Source organism: Argiope bruennichi, chromosome 4 (genome assembly GCF_947563725.1).
Source record: "Argiope bruennichi chromosome 4, qqArgBrue1.1, whole genome shotgun sequence".
Lineage (NCBI taxonomy): Eukaryota > Metazoa > Arthropoda > Arachnida > Araneae > Araneidae > Argiope > Argiope bruennichi.
Window position 1 is genome coordinate 28,742,592 of NC_079154.1, and position 16,799 is coordinate 28,759,390.

At 28.5% G+C, this 16,799-nt stretch overlaps 1 protein-coding gene across 5 annotated transcripts in view; it reads left to right on the top strand.

The window, feature by feature from the left end:
- LOC129965492 (plexin-B-like) overlaps positions 1-16,799 on the top strand; it is a 734,796-nt gene that overhangs the window by 526,359 nt on the left and 191,638 nt on the right. For all 5 annotated transcript variants that reach the window (XM_056079424.1, XM_056079430.1, XM_056079429.1 and 2 more), the window contains one exon: positions 4,487-4,523. The gene's annotated coding sequence lies outside the window, so the exon portion shown is untranslated. The remainder of the gene's footprint in view (positions 1-4,486; positions 4,524-16,799) is intronic.

Sequence of the window (16,799 nt, forward strand, 5' to 3'; positions counted from 1 at the left end):
CTGCCATCAAACCCTTTCAAAATTTATTACACAGACTGTAATAACACTTTATAACATTAGGGCTAAATAAACATTTGTTCTGACTCGCGATCCTTTATTTAACAGCCTGTTGCCACTTTGTCATTTAAAATTATTGCCGGGTTAAAATGGCCGCCGTGAGTATTGTCTGAGTCGCATCTATCGCTCGAATTTTTTCCGTGCTAACGTTCGCGTTCAAGGCTGTAAATTAAAGTGGTTCTTTGTTTTCCACTGCGAGTGAATTGCGGGGATTCGTTTTAAATGGTTTTATCCGGTGATAACCATAGGAATAAATTAGATTCAAGTGAACTTCCCTAACGATGGGAGAACCATTTGGTTTGTAGATAAATAAAACTCTTAAAGTTTTAAACAACAAATATTTTTCTTCAATGCATTTCTGCTGAGGAAAGAAAATTATTGATAAGTCACTTTTAGCATTATTTTGCCATTAATTGTTTTGTTCATTTCATGTTATTGTGAAAAATAGATTTCAGTTCTTTTATTTATTTATTTATTTTTAATATTTTTATTAATTTGAACTCAAGTGACCAGATTTTCTGAACTTTTATGTGGATGATTTAGGCAAAAGTAAAAATAATTTAAAAAACAGAAACAATGAAAAAAAATTAATTATCTTTAAAAAAATTCAAAGGATATTCGAAACATCATATGCGATATATATCATTTAAACATGATAATATTTTAGACTTGATTCATCTGTTTTTATTTTATTCTTAAAATTTGTTCTTATTTATACAGCATTGGTAACATCGGCACAAAAAAGATATATATATATCATTCCGTCAGTATAAATCTAATAACTAAGACAATTTAAAAGTATTGTAAATTTTTCTAAAAATGATTTTTTTAAATTTATTAAAAGTAGAGAAAAAATTGGGATAATCATAAAGTTATCTTTTGAATTTTTAAGCTATCTAAAAATGTTTTTTGTTCAATAATATGCAAAGAAGTTACTGAAGAAAAAATATTATTATTTTGATTAATTTTTAATTAAAAACCTAATCAAGACTTTGGATAAATTTTTCTTTTTGATCTTGTACTACGTAAGAAGTAACTATGTACCAAATGTCGTAGCTCATTGCCTGACCATTTGCCATTTCTCTGAAGGATTATTTATAATTTAGTTTAACTAATTTCTTTATTACCTATTTATTGAAAAGTGGAAATGTGTACAATTCCTTGCATTCAATTCAAAATTTAGGGATCTTTTTTGACCCATAAGTAAGAATCGAAAATTGGGACCATCCCTTATGAATCCAGGCAGTCTGATAATTTTAGTTAAAGAATTCAGCTACTATTAACTGAATAAAGCATTTGAATCAGATTTTGTTAAAGCAGTTTTTTTTTTATTTTATTATGAAATAACATATTAGCTAAAATGGTTTTTTTAAATAAAAATATAAATTAATGACTGAGTTGTTACATTCAATTCATTTTTCACTCTTTATCTGTTATTATACATTGAGTATATATATATTTTTTGTAATTAAAAAGAAGAAACAATTATTTTTTTAGGTTAAGTGTTAAAAGTATTTAATATAAATTGAGAAATAGATTTGGATAAAAAATCGTGAGTGATCTAAACAAAAGTTTGAAATTCAGAAATAAAAAGAAAAAGAAAACATGGCAGTTTAGGTAGATTCACAAATTTTGTGCTTAAATGTCACTGTTTTTGTGTATCAAAAAAAGTTCGAATTAATGATCATATGAATTTCTTCTGTTGGCTCATTTAGTACAATTTTGTAGCGCAATTATTAAATTTACTCCTGTGGTTTTAAATTTATGGAGAAATAATATGAATTTGTTTAAAAAAACCGAGAATATCTAGATGTTAAAGTAAGATTCTCCTGTTTCAAATAGAAATAGTGAATTCTAATACATTTATTTTGTTTACTTCCCAAATTTAATTTTACCTAAAATATCAAACTGCAACCAAGAATCTTAACTTATTCTGGTTAACTGGCAACATTATATTTCAGCAAATTGTGTATATAGCTTACGTTGTTTGTATTATGACTCTTATAAAATATCTAGAGCTTCTTCAGAGGTAAACTCTTCCACAAAATCGATCGGCACGAATGTACGTGCTCCCAAGTTGTCTCGTGCCAGAAAAGGTCACTCAAAATTCAGTTGACTGGATGTCCCTCAATACGAATTACTCATCTGCAAGAAGAAAACATCATGCACGCTCATATTTACATTATCGCCGTTTTAGGATACATTTTTCATGTCGTTTCTTTTCCTCCCGAGACTCGGCTTTCCCTGCTGCCACCCGTAAATACTTAATTTTCGGGAGAAAACTTATATAATTAAGCAGTCTGCGTCTGCGAAACAACGAACGTAATCCGTCTTCTCTGGTTTTGGCTAGATTTGGAACCAAACCAAAAAGAACGTAATAATAAATAAAAATATAAAAATAAGCAAGCTAGTAAATAAATAAATGAATAAATACGAAAAAAATAAATAAATAAAAACAGGACCAAACGATACGCGCGCGCATTAATCATTCAGAAGGAGTTTCGTTCCTTTAAAAGATGTTATAAATTATTCAGAACTAAAACTGCATTCGCGACTTCAGTTTTAGTTGGAGGAAAAGAAGGGAAATACCGCCCCGTGGCTCTTTTGATTCTGTTGTTGTTTTTTGTTTGTTGTTGTTTTGTGCTCGCTCTCCCCCGCCCTTATTTTTGTCTAACGAATAATACAAACTGTGTGTACCGGAGTGGTACAGTGCGGGATTACTGAGATTTGAACTTTGCAACTTTTGTTGAAGTTGCTAGAAGTATAAATGGTATCCCGAGAATGGATTGCTTCAAGAAAGAAGTGCATTTTCTGTTGGGAGATCATTAAGAATTTTCTCGTTCTGACTTAGTTTAAATTAGTTGCCTTGGATACTTGATAGTTTTAATTATCTCGAGTGTTGAAGTTACGGTCACAGACAATGTTTCTTTATTCTATATATATATATATATGGCTTCGCTTTTTATCAAAAACATTTTATTGATCTTATTATAAAACAAAGATGAATTCCGATGAAAGTTTTTTTCGACCAATAAAATATGAAAGTTTTTATTATATAAAGTATATTAGTTCTTTAAAAAAATTTATTGCTTTTGTTTCTTTTTTATTATTTTTTTAATTTATCATTTTATATTTTTCGGAATGAACAAAATTTTAGAATATTAATGTAATGTGTATAATTACTTTGTGGAATTAAAAATAGGACGATTAAAAGATATCTGTTTCTGGCATTATCGTCTGTTTGTTTGCTTATGCATAGATTTTTTTAAACTATTTCTGTTATAAAAAACGAGTTGGCAACTCTAAATGCTTGTTCAGATTTAATTTAAAATTCGTTTTCTTGTTTCATGCGGATTAAGTTGTTTAGGAAATATATTTAAGTATTCTAAAAAAAATTTCGTTCGGATGCATTTTTAGCTGATTTGAGATTTTTATTTAAAATTTAGTTTCGGTAAGTTTGAACAATTTATTTTATATTTCTGAATAATATGATATTACTAATATTTACCTAGATCGTTTAAAGGTAAAATATCCTATTATTCTTTTTACTATTTTATTCCTATGTTCTATGATATGTTCTGTGTCTTTTAGATTGTTCTGTTACAAACAAAATATCGTGAATTTAACTATCGTTTAAAAGGTCATATCTATAGAATAATATACCGCAAAAACATTCTAATTCAATAAAATATATTTATTTAATTTGTAATATTTTTTAAACTAACTTATTAAACACATTTTTCAGATTAATATAAATTTATTTAGGAACGCGCCCATTATTTATTACTACATATTTGTTGTGATATAGTTTATAAATATTCTCCTTTAATAAAGAAGTTGCGGAAAGAACGTTCGATTTTAAGAGTTAGTTTTTGTTGTTGAATTAATATTGTTCTTTGTGAATTTGTAATCGCTTCTTTTTGCAAAATACATTCTTATTATTATATTAATTACATTCTGAAAAAAAAAATTCTCTTTTTTATTCAAAGAAGCTTTCTCTTGCATTTTCTTTCTTTGAAGATTATCTTAAGTAATTTCAAAACGAATAATTTTACAATAACAAGGCATTTTTTTCAACAAAATTTTTTAAGTGTTTTTCTTCGTTTTATTCAACATATTCTTTTTTAACAAAATAATTATAATGATTTTGTACTTTATTTCACAAAAATACAAGAAAATATTTTACTCACTTTCTGTTATTTGAATTTAGTAAATTCATTTTATTGATTAGTTGTTGTTTTTTTAATTTCTTTCTTAATAAGCATATGAAAAGAGTATTTTTAGTTAAAGAAATATCCGGAGAGTTGTAGAAATTGTATTCTTAGCAATAAGCAACTCTATACTAAAAAGAATTGAAATTTTTTATATCTTTATTCATTCGTTTTTCTTCATGCAGTCGTAACTAATATTACATTTCTTTTCTTTTCAGACATTTTCGAAGAAAATTCAAGCCCTTTATGCCTAGTGTAAGTAATTCCATTCTACTCTACTCATCAAATTGAATTCACGATTTTTCTCAAGAGCCACCTTTTCCATATTTGATTTTCAATGCAACATTTAGATGATATTTCAACGTTAGATTGATATATTCCATCATTTTGATACATTTTCTTATCCTTTTCACAACTTTATTCCTATTTTTAGAGAATTGATACGTCTTGGGAATGCTGAAAAATATTTGATTCTTTTTTTTTTTTCCCTCTTCACAAAACATGCCATGTATTTATGAAATACTGCAAAATTTTTCAATTTAGTTATTTATATTTCGCTTTCCACCTCTAAAAGAAGTTCCCGTTATTTTACTAGCTTATATAGTCAATTTTCACTGTATCGCTGCAGAATAAAATCCAATAATCACTGTGATAGTTTCAAATGAGATTGCTTCCTGTTCGCAAAATATAATGCTCAAAGATGCAGTTTCATCCTGTGACCAAAGCAAGTGGATTTCGTGAAAATTTCACTTGGAAATTTTATGAAATAGTTATCGGTGTAACGTACGATGTTCAGTTTTGAAATCTTTATCAAATATTGAAATTTGAAATAAGAGAAAATAAGGTTGTTTCTTGAATTCATGCATTTGCTTATTAATTCTGCGAAGACATTTGAATAGAAAACGTTTTGCAAAATTTCCTTCTGATTTATATATAAGTCGTTTTATTTCGTTATAGAAACAAATTTGAAATGAAAAATGAAATAGGCTTTAGTTAAAAAACGTGCTGAAATCAAAATAGGTTTTACAACATATATTATACGTGTATGGCAAATGTATTAAAATTATTTTAACATTGATTTTCACCTTATATTATATATTATAAACATCCGCGAAATATTTCTTCTTGAATATTTTAGAAAAATCATCTATAGTATTTTTAAAATTTAAATGACATCAAAAACTTTAAAAAGGATTAATATATTTTCTTATACAAGATCTTTTTGTAGTTGTTTTCCTGCAATAACTTTTTATTAACTTATATCTTTGGCAGAAGAGATAAAATAAACTTACAATACATACCTTTTCGTTATTTGAATTGAATAGCAAATCCAGAAAAAAAAAATCGTATATAAACTAATATTATAGCATTTCAAAACCCAATTTTTTTATTAGAATTCGCCTAGTGTTCGTGAATTAGAATTTTGTCTGTAAAAGTTTCTAATGTTTTTAAAATAAAATAGTGATTTAAGTATCATTTTTATTTATTCTCCATATTTTTTAACCTTCGCAACTTTATAAGCTATCATTAATAATAATAATAATACCACTGAAATTTACAAGTACTTATAAATAAAATTTAATAAAAAAATCAATATATGAAAGAAATATTATTACAACAATATTTGCATCAATAAATCTTCATTGGCATTGTACGTATATGATCTATTTAGTACTTATATATGATGTACATCATTAATTCATGCATTCATTGAAAAATATATGAGTTATGGTTTGAATGTAATAATAGAATTATAAATAAACAAAATGTAAATAAACTTTTTCGGAATAGAAATTTATTATTAATCCAACTGAAATAATCATCTATACTTATAATAAAGCTCAATGTGTGTGTGTGTGTGTGTGTTGGCGCTCTACAGGCCAGACCGTTTGACATACAGCTACCAAATTTGGTACATGTATACCTTGGAGGTTGGGAATGTGCACCTGGAGTTCCTTTTTTCGAATTTTTAATTAGAATTTTAATTATTAATTAAAAACTAACTTTCCCGCCAAAAAAATCTTCCATTTTCCCCACCGCCAACTTTTCCGCCAAAAAAATCTTCCATTTTCCCCACCGCCAAACGAGAAAGGCTTCACTTTTTTTTTCTCCCAACAGTAATGAGGCTAGGGTTAAAATTTTTCGGCGGATTATTACAATCGGTTCTGTTTATTTTCTTAATGTTTGATGCATTTAAAATTAAACATTGTTAATGAATCGATCTTTCAGATTCATTCTGAAGTACTTTTGAATTAAAATAAAACAGAATAAAGGAAATCAAAAATTTCTAATCCGCATAGCGTTACCCCAACTGGCGTAGAAAAAATAACGTATTTGCGTTACGTAACCGGCGAAAAAAATTCACGCATGCGCATTCTGTTCTGATTGTTGCCATGACAACGTTATCAATGGAGGATTTAAATTATTTTTGGGTTAGTTGCATGCTTTTGTAAGTAAATTGTATTTATGTTATTTATATATTTTTTGTATATGCTTATAGTTTTAAGTACATCGTTTTTTAAGTAGTTTTTTTAAAACCTGTTTTCAACTGTTTATTTTAAACGATTCGTTTTATTTTCTTAGTGTTTGATGCATTTAAATTTAAACATTGTTAATGAATCGATCTGCTCATAATGAATCTAAGAAAATTTTGTTGACCAACTCTTGAGATATTACATAAATTAAAAAAGATATTCTTTAGTGCCCATAAAGTTTAAACGCTGAGTGACTCTATTTTCAGTAATCAGATTATAAAAAAATGCTTTTTTTCAGTAAAAAATATTATTATATTAATTGAAGATTAATTCTTTCCACTTTAATTTAAAGCATAAATTCTACGGGTGCTAACAGAAAATGAGAGAGATACATATTACGTTATGACTGAAGGCCTTTATAATATTATGAATGAATTATATGATAATCAAAACTTGAAGTTTTAAAATATTTTGATGAAGAAGCTATTAAAGTAGAAATTGCATAAAATATTTAATTATTAAAATTTTAACGAACATTAAGATTGGCGAGCCGGCTGGTCGCCAAAGGCGGCTAGTATTTTATAAAATGAAGAAACTGTGCGTGAATATGCAAAAGATGGTATTCTGAAAATATACAAAAACATTGTTTATAAATATATATAATGAAAACTTAATTTTAAACTTTTATTATTGAATTCTAAATTTTTATGTATATCTGAACCAAAACTTAAATTAAATAAGCATCAATTAATAATTTTTAGTTCTCTTTTTAATTGTTTTTTTAATGAAGTCAACTTCACTTCTTTTAAAGACATTGCCTTTACAAAAACATTTTTGGGAATCAATTCTTAAGATGAATTAAGGCATATGCCAAATTCACCTTTTGATTACAATTGCAAATACGACTACTTGACCACATTTTCAACGAAGCCTGACATATATCAAATACAGGTGTCCGAGTAACATCAGTTTGTGAATGGACAGACTAAAGCGCCATCTAGTGAAATCCCCAAGGTGCCATAATTTTTTCGGAACGAGAAAGTAAATCACGTGAAGGGAATTTGGGGGGAGAGGTGGCAACAATGGGGAATGACGTAACGAGCCGCAGTTACGTGAAGATAAAGTCGATTAAACGTAATTTATTAACGTATGACTCAATAAAGAAACAAGCCTCTTCTATTGTGGAATGGCTCACTTTTCAGTTAAATAAAAATGTCTTGCAATTTAGAAAGATAAAATGTTATTTGGTATCTTTTGCCTCAGATTTAATAGATAAGTGACATAGATGCATTGAGATATAAAGTAATAGAGTTAGCTCTAGTCTTAAGGAATGCCATACTCACATTATCTTTGATGTCTTATACGGAGTGTTTTTTTTTTCTTGCTTACTTTTTATCTTATTTTAAAAAATAAAACCAAATAAAAGCTTAAGTGCAAAGAAAATATGAAGTTCGTTATAGGGTAACTATCCATGGACTTCAAAACAGATAATCGCTTGTTTAAGGGAACTGAGACGTTCATGGGAACGAAAATCATAGAAATTTGAGCTGTAAGTAAAAGCTCCCCCCCCCCCAGCTAAATCTTTTACATGATGAAAATTAGTTTTCTTCACTATAAAACTGCATAAAATATTTATTTCACCAGGTATTTGTTATCTTATTGAAAATCGAATATGTATTGTGATCGTGTTCTTGACCGTAAATCTGTACGCTCAGTAAAAAGAATTCTGAATAAAATCACTCCAAATAATCAACAAAATATGTGAACTTAAGTTTAATAATTACAGTGAGCTTATTTTCATTTTATTACTCGTAGAATAAAAATTTGAAAAAATACTGAATATCATGTAACTTGAACATCTAAAAAAATTCAAAAGGAAAAACAATAAATAATAAAAGAAAAATATGGCACTTTTTATTATAAAAAATTATTTTCGTTATTATTTTGTATTATTTTTCTTAAAAATATACTCCTATGTAGAAAAGGCTAAAAATGAATTTAGCTAATTAAAAACATTATAATAATTTTAATTTTTGCAAATAATCTTGTATAAGATTTATTTCATAGTAATTGAAAGAATTTTATCTATGCCTATTGAAAAATGAAGAAAAAAAAGTTTAGAAGGCGGTGAAAATTGTATCTTTTTATCGTCAGGATTTCTATTAATTACATGTTTAAAAATTTAGTTTATGAATTTTGTGATTATTTTTAGTTTTTGAATTTGTGTTTATACACATTATATATATGTGTGTGTTTACATTTTACACTGAAAAAATTACTGTTCTATATTTTATAAAATTAAAATTGAAAAACAATTTTTTTAAAAGTACAAACCATCCGAGGTCCATTAAATATCCATGTTGGATCGCCTGATGTACGTTAATTTGTATGATAAAAACGTTATTATGACCTAATAGCGTTTTTTCATTCACGTCATATAAGCGTAGTTTATAATTCATATATCGTTTCCAATAGCTAGTTTTTACTTCTTGGTGGGCTTACAAAACAAATTGCCCAACTCATAAAAATTATAGAGAGTATTTCTTGAAATACAATGCTGTTGAGTATGTCGTTTGGTTTTGAAATTATCTTTAAAATTATATATGAATTGCGGAAAAGAAATTCTAGTTGAAAAAAATTTACAATTTTTATTTAGTTTAGCTTTTTTCTCATTTGCTGGTAACTGACATTATGTTTCAGCGATAAATTGTATAACAATCAAATGTTCATTAAGTACCCTTTTGCTTTCTATTTACATTAAAATTCTGAATACGAATAATGAAAAGTCGTTCATAAAAAAATTTTCTTGTCTTCACTGCAGTTAGGTGGCTTTTTGTGTATATGTCTCGAATATTCATTCACACAAAATAAAGGAATTAATGACATATTTACTCCAACGGTATCATTTCATGATGTCAACGTAATGTAGTCAAGCTGGTTACATTATTTATTTACTGCAACTTAGTCAAATTCGACGTTGTACCATTTCAGCACAATCAATCAATCCTCTAACAAGATTTGCATTGGATTCCATGATTAATTTAGCATACCCCATTTTACGCGTATCATATAACAATAAATTTATGCTATTTATTCATGTACAGTTTTCTTATTTTAATGCATCATAACAAAATAAAAGAACAAATCGGAAAATTGTTCTTACTGAAAACCAAAAACTCGACGTTCGTCCTCCTAATTCGTTTCAGTTATTTTCTTCAATAAAAATACGTTATGTACTTCAACGAACTAAATATTATTCCACAGCGGACTATTCGTATTCAAGAAGAATAAAAGGAATACAATATGGTATCCTAAAGTTAGAACAAAGAAACTTGATTTCTTTGTTCTTTTCCCGCTCTTTTTGCTTCCGGCCGAGACGTGCAGAATTTATACAATGAAGAGCAGCGGCTCTCGGACAGCAGTAAATCGCGCCTAATTTGATTTAATTAGGGGTCGTTAACAAGCTCTAATTTCGTTGTGAACCTAATTAGGCGTATGGGTTCTAATGGAAAAGGTCCACTTGAAAGGAATTGGATTTCCCAGTCGGAGAATCGGAATACATCATTGTTTCTCAAGTAGGGAAGGAATTCATATTCAATTAATTCCATCAATGGGGAATTTTCGTTTTCTATTCTTCTTGGAAAAATATTTTCTTCCATTTTGAGAGTTATGTTTTCGTTTCCGAAGGGCAAAATTAATACTTTCAGAGAATGAATGCAAATTTGAAAAAAGTTCGTTTTAAATAGTGGTGTCCACAAAGGTGTGAAATAAAGGGTTGTTTTAAATGGGTACTTGAAGCTCAATGTTTTTCATTGTTTTTCTGAAAACTATTTGAAAAATCTGTTCATTCGTTCAAGAAATAAAAATACAAAAGATGGAGACTTCTGAAAAATAAGATAAAATTTATAATATTTTATTTCAAACTATATGCGAGGAAAATCAAATAATCCTATCCATTGATGCTGATTCTGAATTTATTTTCTCTATTAAAATATTATATGGTTATGAAATGAAAATAATGGCTCTAAAATGCTTTAATTTCTATTGAAAGGAAAAATAAAATAAGCCCATTCTTATTAAATACGTTAAGATTTCGATTAAATTTTATTTTAATGCAGAAAAAATTCTGCTAAATAATTTTAATTATTTCTTACCAATTTCTCTTAGAGGTTCATGATTGTAGAGAAATTAAAACTCAATTTTCTCAGAATTTTTTAGAATAATATAATTGAAAACTTCTTTATTTTAATTATTTAGCTTAAAATATTGCTTGAAATTAGAAAAAAGAAAAAGAAAAACATTATAACATTTCAATTAAAAATCTTTAATTCTCTTTCAATTCATAACAAAGATTCAATATAATTTTTAAATTGCAATGTTCGCCTCTTTATGTTTTGTATGCTGAATCTAAGGGACACAAATCTTTATATAAACAGTAAATAATGTATTTTTTAATTTAAAAAATTAATTAAAATAGTATATATTTAAAAATTTCATGGTAGGATACATACAATCCAGCTTCAAAATTAATATGATACATCAAATAATATGTTTTATTTCATTATAAATAATTTATTCGCTTATAATAAATTTTAAGAAAAGAAACATTATACCTCTATACTATACCGTTATGAAAGACAAAATTCATTCCACCCCATAATTAGCCAACCTTAATCGCAGCAGTATCAACAACTAAATAAAGCGATTCAACTTCCTTAAATATTTATTTTCACTTATTTATTATATGCATTTATCATTGGTTCACAACATTACTAACAAAATGAAAAACTTTAAATAAAGTATAGTATTTTATGACTATGAGTAAGTTCAACTTTTCGAGGTGAATTAAATTACATCCCACAATGCATAAAAAGTAAGCAACAGGTGGTATAATTTTTAACCCACCTACTCTAAAAAATTAAACTGAAATGAAAAAGAATTGCATTCGTGAGCGGTATATTCAGTAGGAAATAGCAATTTGTATTTAAAAGCAATAAAGCTATTTTGCAACAGTAATATTGAAAATAGTTATAAATAAAACATAATTGACACGTAGTTAAATTGCTGTTTTTCATAGATTAGTTTTCATAACTTTGATTTTTCTTGTGTACTTATTATCAATAAAATCTACAATAGAATATTTTATAGAATGAAATTTCTATTTTAAAAGTCGCCTTCTGTTAGCAAGTATTCTTTGAATTTAGGATACAAATTAGTCAATTTATTTTTATTATTATTATTATTTTCGTTGTCCTCTTTGCTTTAACCGTTTTAGATACCTCAAGACCTACATTTTTGAAAAGCTTTTGACCACTATGTAAGTACACAAAAGCATCTTAATAAACCCAGGGTGAAGTAGCTAATAAAAAAATTAACAGTGCATTCAACCCCTCATAAACACCCTTTATGAATCTCCGCCTACGGGCTTTCGTACCCTTATTATCAGAGTACACACAAAAGTAGGCCACCTAAGCTAGCTTGTTGCATTTGATAACCACCAGGCAATATGAAGATTACCCTTAAACGTCTGGAGGTGGGGATATCATTGAGTTCCAATAACAGGTTCCGCAGCAAATTATTATAACAGAAGAAAATTCTTCGTGCGCTTTTGGGGTCTTGTCCAACCGATACGCGTGTTGCATTCATATTCACCTTAAAACCGGTCCCCGCCGGCTTAAAAAGAAAGGCTAGAAATTGGATAATATCCATTATTTATGATCCCAGTGGTGGTTAAATTATAGCCCAAGAACCCGAAGGCTAAGTAACAAAATATGGAAATGAAGTTCTTTCTTGAAGCTTGCGTGGCCAGTGATCATTCCTATTATTACAAGTAAAACGTTAAGACTTTACACAAGAAAAATGAAAAAACCCCTCCGCGTACCGGGTTGAAATAGTGTTAAATAGCGCAAACAAGACCGTGTTGAGAATACCTGATTATATATATATACGTATATAAAGCACGAGTCAATATATTTTTTTGTGTCCGTCACATAATGGAAAGAGAACACACACACAAGAAAAAAGAGGCTTGCCCGCCCCCCTTTCCTTGTCTCAGATTATTGTGTGAGTTGTCTGTCATTTACTAAGCCTAATCCTGGTGTTTATGATACCAAATAGGTACTAATGATTTTCGCTTGAGAAAATGGCGTACTTTCGGAAATGAGTAATGGCCAGATTTTCAGGAGGTTCAACCCTGGTCTTATTGGCACCTGGCTTTTATTGTTTTTCCATCTGCTGCTTCCATAACGTGGCGAATGGTTTTCACAGTAGGTTTTTCTTTCTGGTGGAGACTAGAAAATTGTAAAGAATGTTTCTTTGTCAGAGAAAGAAAGAAGCATACAAGTCATAACTTAAAAATTATCTGAGGTGCCCTTTTCTTTTAAGTCACGCTTTTGCATATCTTTGACCTTACTTGCTCGAAAAGGGGAAGAGAAATCTTTGGCTAATCCCCAAATATATACCCTGTAAGAAAATACTTCATTCCCGATTTCCATTTTGCTTCAAATTGTGCAATGAAGTTATGAGCCTTTGAAGGAATTTCTATTGGGGTGAATGCAATAGTAATGTTTTCCTTTTAAAATAAAAGGAGGGTAACTTTCCCGAAGATTATAGGATTACTTGGGCCTGGTTTTCTTTAAGAAGCTTGGTCATGAATAAATATTCTGTTTCAAACATGCATGCGAATTTATTAGCTTTGCATGCTTGTTTAAGGATCACCCAAGCAAATTTTCTTTATGAGTAAAAAGAAAAAGAATTTTATCTTCTTTTAGACTTTTAAACTTAATGAGTTCCAAAGGGAGTGACAAATGTATACGTTAAGAATGAGGAATTCCTCTGCATTTAATGACTGATGGATTCTTTCTTATGAGATTGAAATTTACAGAAACGTGAAGTATTACGCTTTTTTTTTTTTTTAAATAAAACATAATTTAAACATTAGTAAGACATGACTTCAAAGAGCAAAAATTTTAGATTTTGTTTTTATTTCATTAATTTGTAAGAAAATTTTTAAAAAATGAAGTATATGCTTTATGATTTGACTTCCCAGGAATAGATTTCAATTCATTTTTGGTACACTGTAATTAATTTTACGAATCATATTATTACAAATTTAATTAAGATTTGATTGTCTATAATAATTTTTAATTCCTTGTTGTTCAGGTCATAAGTAATTAAGTAACAGTGTCAATGATTCTCTTCCAAAATAATTTGTCATATTTTTCCTTGCTTCCTTAAACATCTTTAGAAATTAATAAAATTAATTATTTTAAAGAAAAAATAAGATACTTAACTTTAAAAAAGTGAACTCTAGAACCCAATTTACAAATTTGAAATCTACTGTTCATTGAGCATTCAGTAAGTTACTATTCTGATTTTTCGTTTCTTTATTTTCTCTCTCCGTTTTTGTTCGCTTATTTGTTTCTTTTTTTTTGGGGGGGGGGGGTATTTCATATTATAGATTGTAATAAAAACACGCTGAATTTATCTGGACTAAATTCATTATTGACTGTATAAATTGATAAATAAGGCGGTGTTAAAGAAGAAAAAAAAAAGAAAGAAAAAAGGGTGAAGTTTGAATTCGGAATCTCTGGATTATTGATCTCTATCAAATGCATGTGTTCTGAGTGTATCATAGAAGCATATGACAACGTTATAAAAAAATATCTTACCGGTAAAGCAATATTCGGAATAAAACTTCAACGTTTCTAGCAAATTTATATAATTTTTTAATTAAAAATCATTCTTTTTCGGTCACAATGTCTGATTATTTTCAAATTTTCACGCGTATTCTCAAATTAACTGCTTCGAACTGAATTAGTATATATTTTAGTCATTTGCTGGTAGCAAAATTAAAATGTAAATTAAATAATATATTTAAAGCCATACTCAGTGGGAAATAACATTCTTCCCTTCTGATCGGTTCGGGGTCAGGTTATAAGGTATACTTACATTCAACTTTTAATAAAAATTTATTTTATATAAAATTTTAAGCTTACTCAGAAATGGTTAAGTATTTCAGAAAAAGGATAATATACTCAAGTATATAGCAAGGCATCTAGTTATTTTTCCCCAGTTAATACAAAGAAACGTTGCTTTATATTGTGCCAGGACAGAAAACACTTACATAAAAAGGGAAAGGAAAAAAAAAAAAAAAAACCGTATAGCCTTTGCAAAATTAGAATATCCCGAATGCCTTCACGTTTGCATGATTACTTAGGAAATGAGGTATTTTGTGGATTTCTTCGCAAGATGCCGCAAAACAAACGGATTGGAAAACTTTATTACCAATCATTGAAGGGAGCATTAAGTTACTAGCTCCTTGCTCATTTATCAGCTCTTTGGTTATGAAGGTTAATGCCCAAAAGCCTCCTTCAATAAAGAGCCGAAATGGAGCCACCGAAGAACACTGGAACAAGTCATTTTTTGAAAGTTGGTCTTCTGGTTGTTTACATAAAACTGTTTATATGTTAGCTGGCTTGTTTAGTATAAAGTAATCGGCATATTCCTTTGTTTGTTTGTTGATATTCAGGGGGAACTGCATTGAAAAATTTAAAATTGTTCTTGCTAGGGTTCTGCGTCTTTATTCTACATAAAGAATCAATGTTATCTTAGTACGATTGCCTTATTTTCAGAACGCATTTATTTTCTGTGAGTAATACAAATAAATATATTTTCTAAATATCAATATTATTTCTAAGACATTTCACTGCAATCTTCATGATTTATATTTATGTAAAAAAAAAATTCTTTTTTAAGAATTATATAAGGTATTTTGTTTTTTTATTTATACTTTCATACAATTACATATTTATGATGTAAAAACAGTGCATTTAAAAACAATATTTATATTTTTATCAAAATAAGCGTAATATAAAAATTTGAGATAAATAGCAAAATAAATTTATATAAAAGTGGGTGCATATGTTGAAATAAAGTGTATGACTTAAATCGACTGTCCTGCATTTTAAACATTTTATGCATATAGAATTTTCATATAAATTTTTTATTGACGAAAAAAAAATTATTATATTCTTTTAGTGTTGTGTGGAATGGAAGCTGTACCAATTAAGTTTATTAGACCTTTGCGTTTTGGGATTTTTATATTATCTTAGTTTTTCTCCTCAGAAAATTTGATAAATTATGATATAATTTGAAAAGCAGCTTTAATATAAAACTGGGAGTTTGTTTGTTTGTTTTTCTCAAAGCAGTCCATATAAAAACCACAGCAAGTTTTCACTTTGTGCATTTCACACTAAACTTAAGTCGAGAATAAAAGCAGGGGTCATATCGAGTTTATACACCAGCTACCGTGTTCTATTAGCTCATATCCAGCGCCAAACGTATTCAGCCCACTGTTCCTGGACATAAGAACCGTCATAACAGGCTCCTTTTACACCTAACTTTATCGCCAGACATCGTAAACTGCTCGTCATTTACGACGCCAACAAAATATATATCGGCACTGCCTTATATAAACCCTTGCAACTTTTCACATATTGTGTGGGGGAGCGATCCATTCCCACCCCCACCTTTGTTTCTTCTTCCCAGAGCGAAGTTAATCTTCGCAGGTTAGCACATCATAGAGTCCTTAAGGCACTTAGGGTCTGTGTTGATTGAAACTGGGTCTGCCTTTTATGAGCCTGGGGGCTAGATAAAGGGTTAATTTTCTAACTGCCTTCAAACTTGTATCTGGGTGGGTGAGTTTTGATCATATTCATTTTATGTTGGAAGGAAGAAGGGCTTAAAGGAGCGTTTCGTGTGGTTTACCTTGGTTTGGAGAGCGTAACTAATAGCGGTTGAAGTTGTCAGGCTTTTAGATTTAAAGAGTGCATTTTATGGAGCAGAGCAGTGATAATGAAATTTATATTTGTTGTTTCTCGAGCATTTTATATTTAATTATTGGAAACAGTGTTATTTAAGACTCCGATAATCGAAAAATATTCGTTATACTTGGTTAATCTAAATGAAATTACGGAAGAGTGCTGCATTGACTTTTAGAAGATTTATTGACTGGATGATTGCATTGCATGATAATATTATTTTAGTATAAGTATTT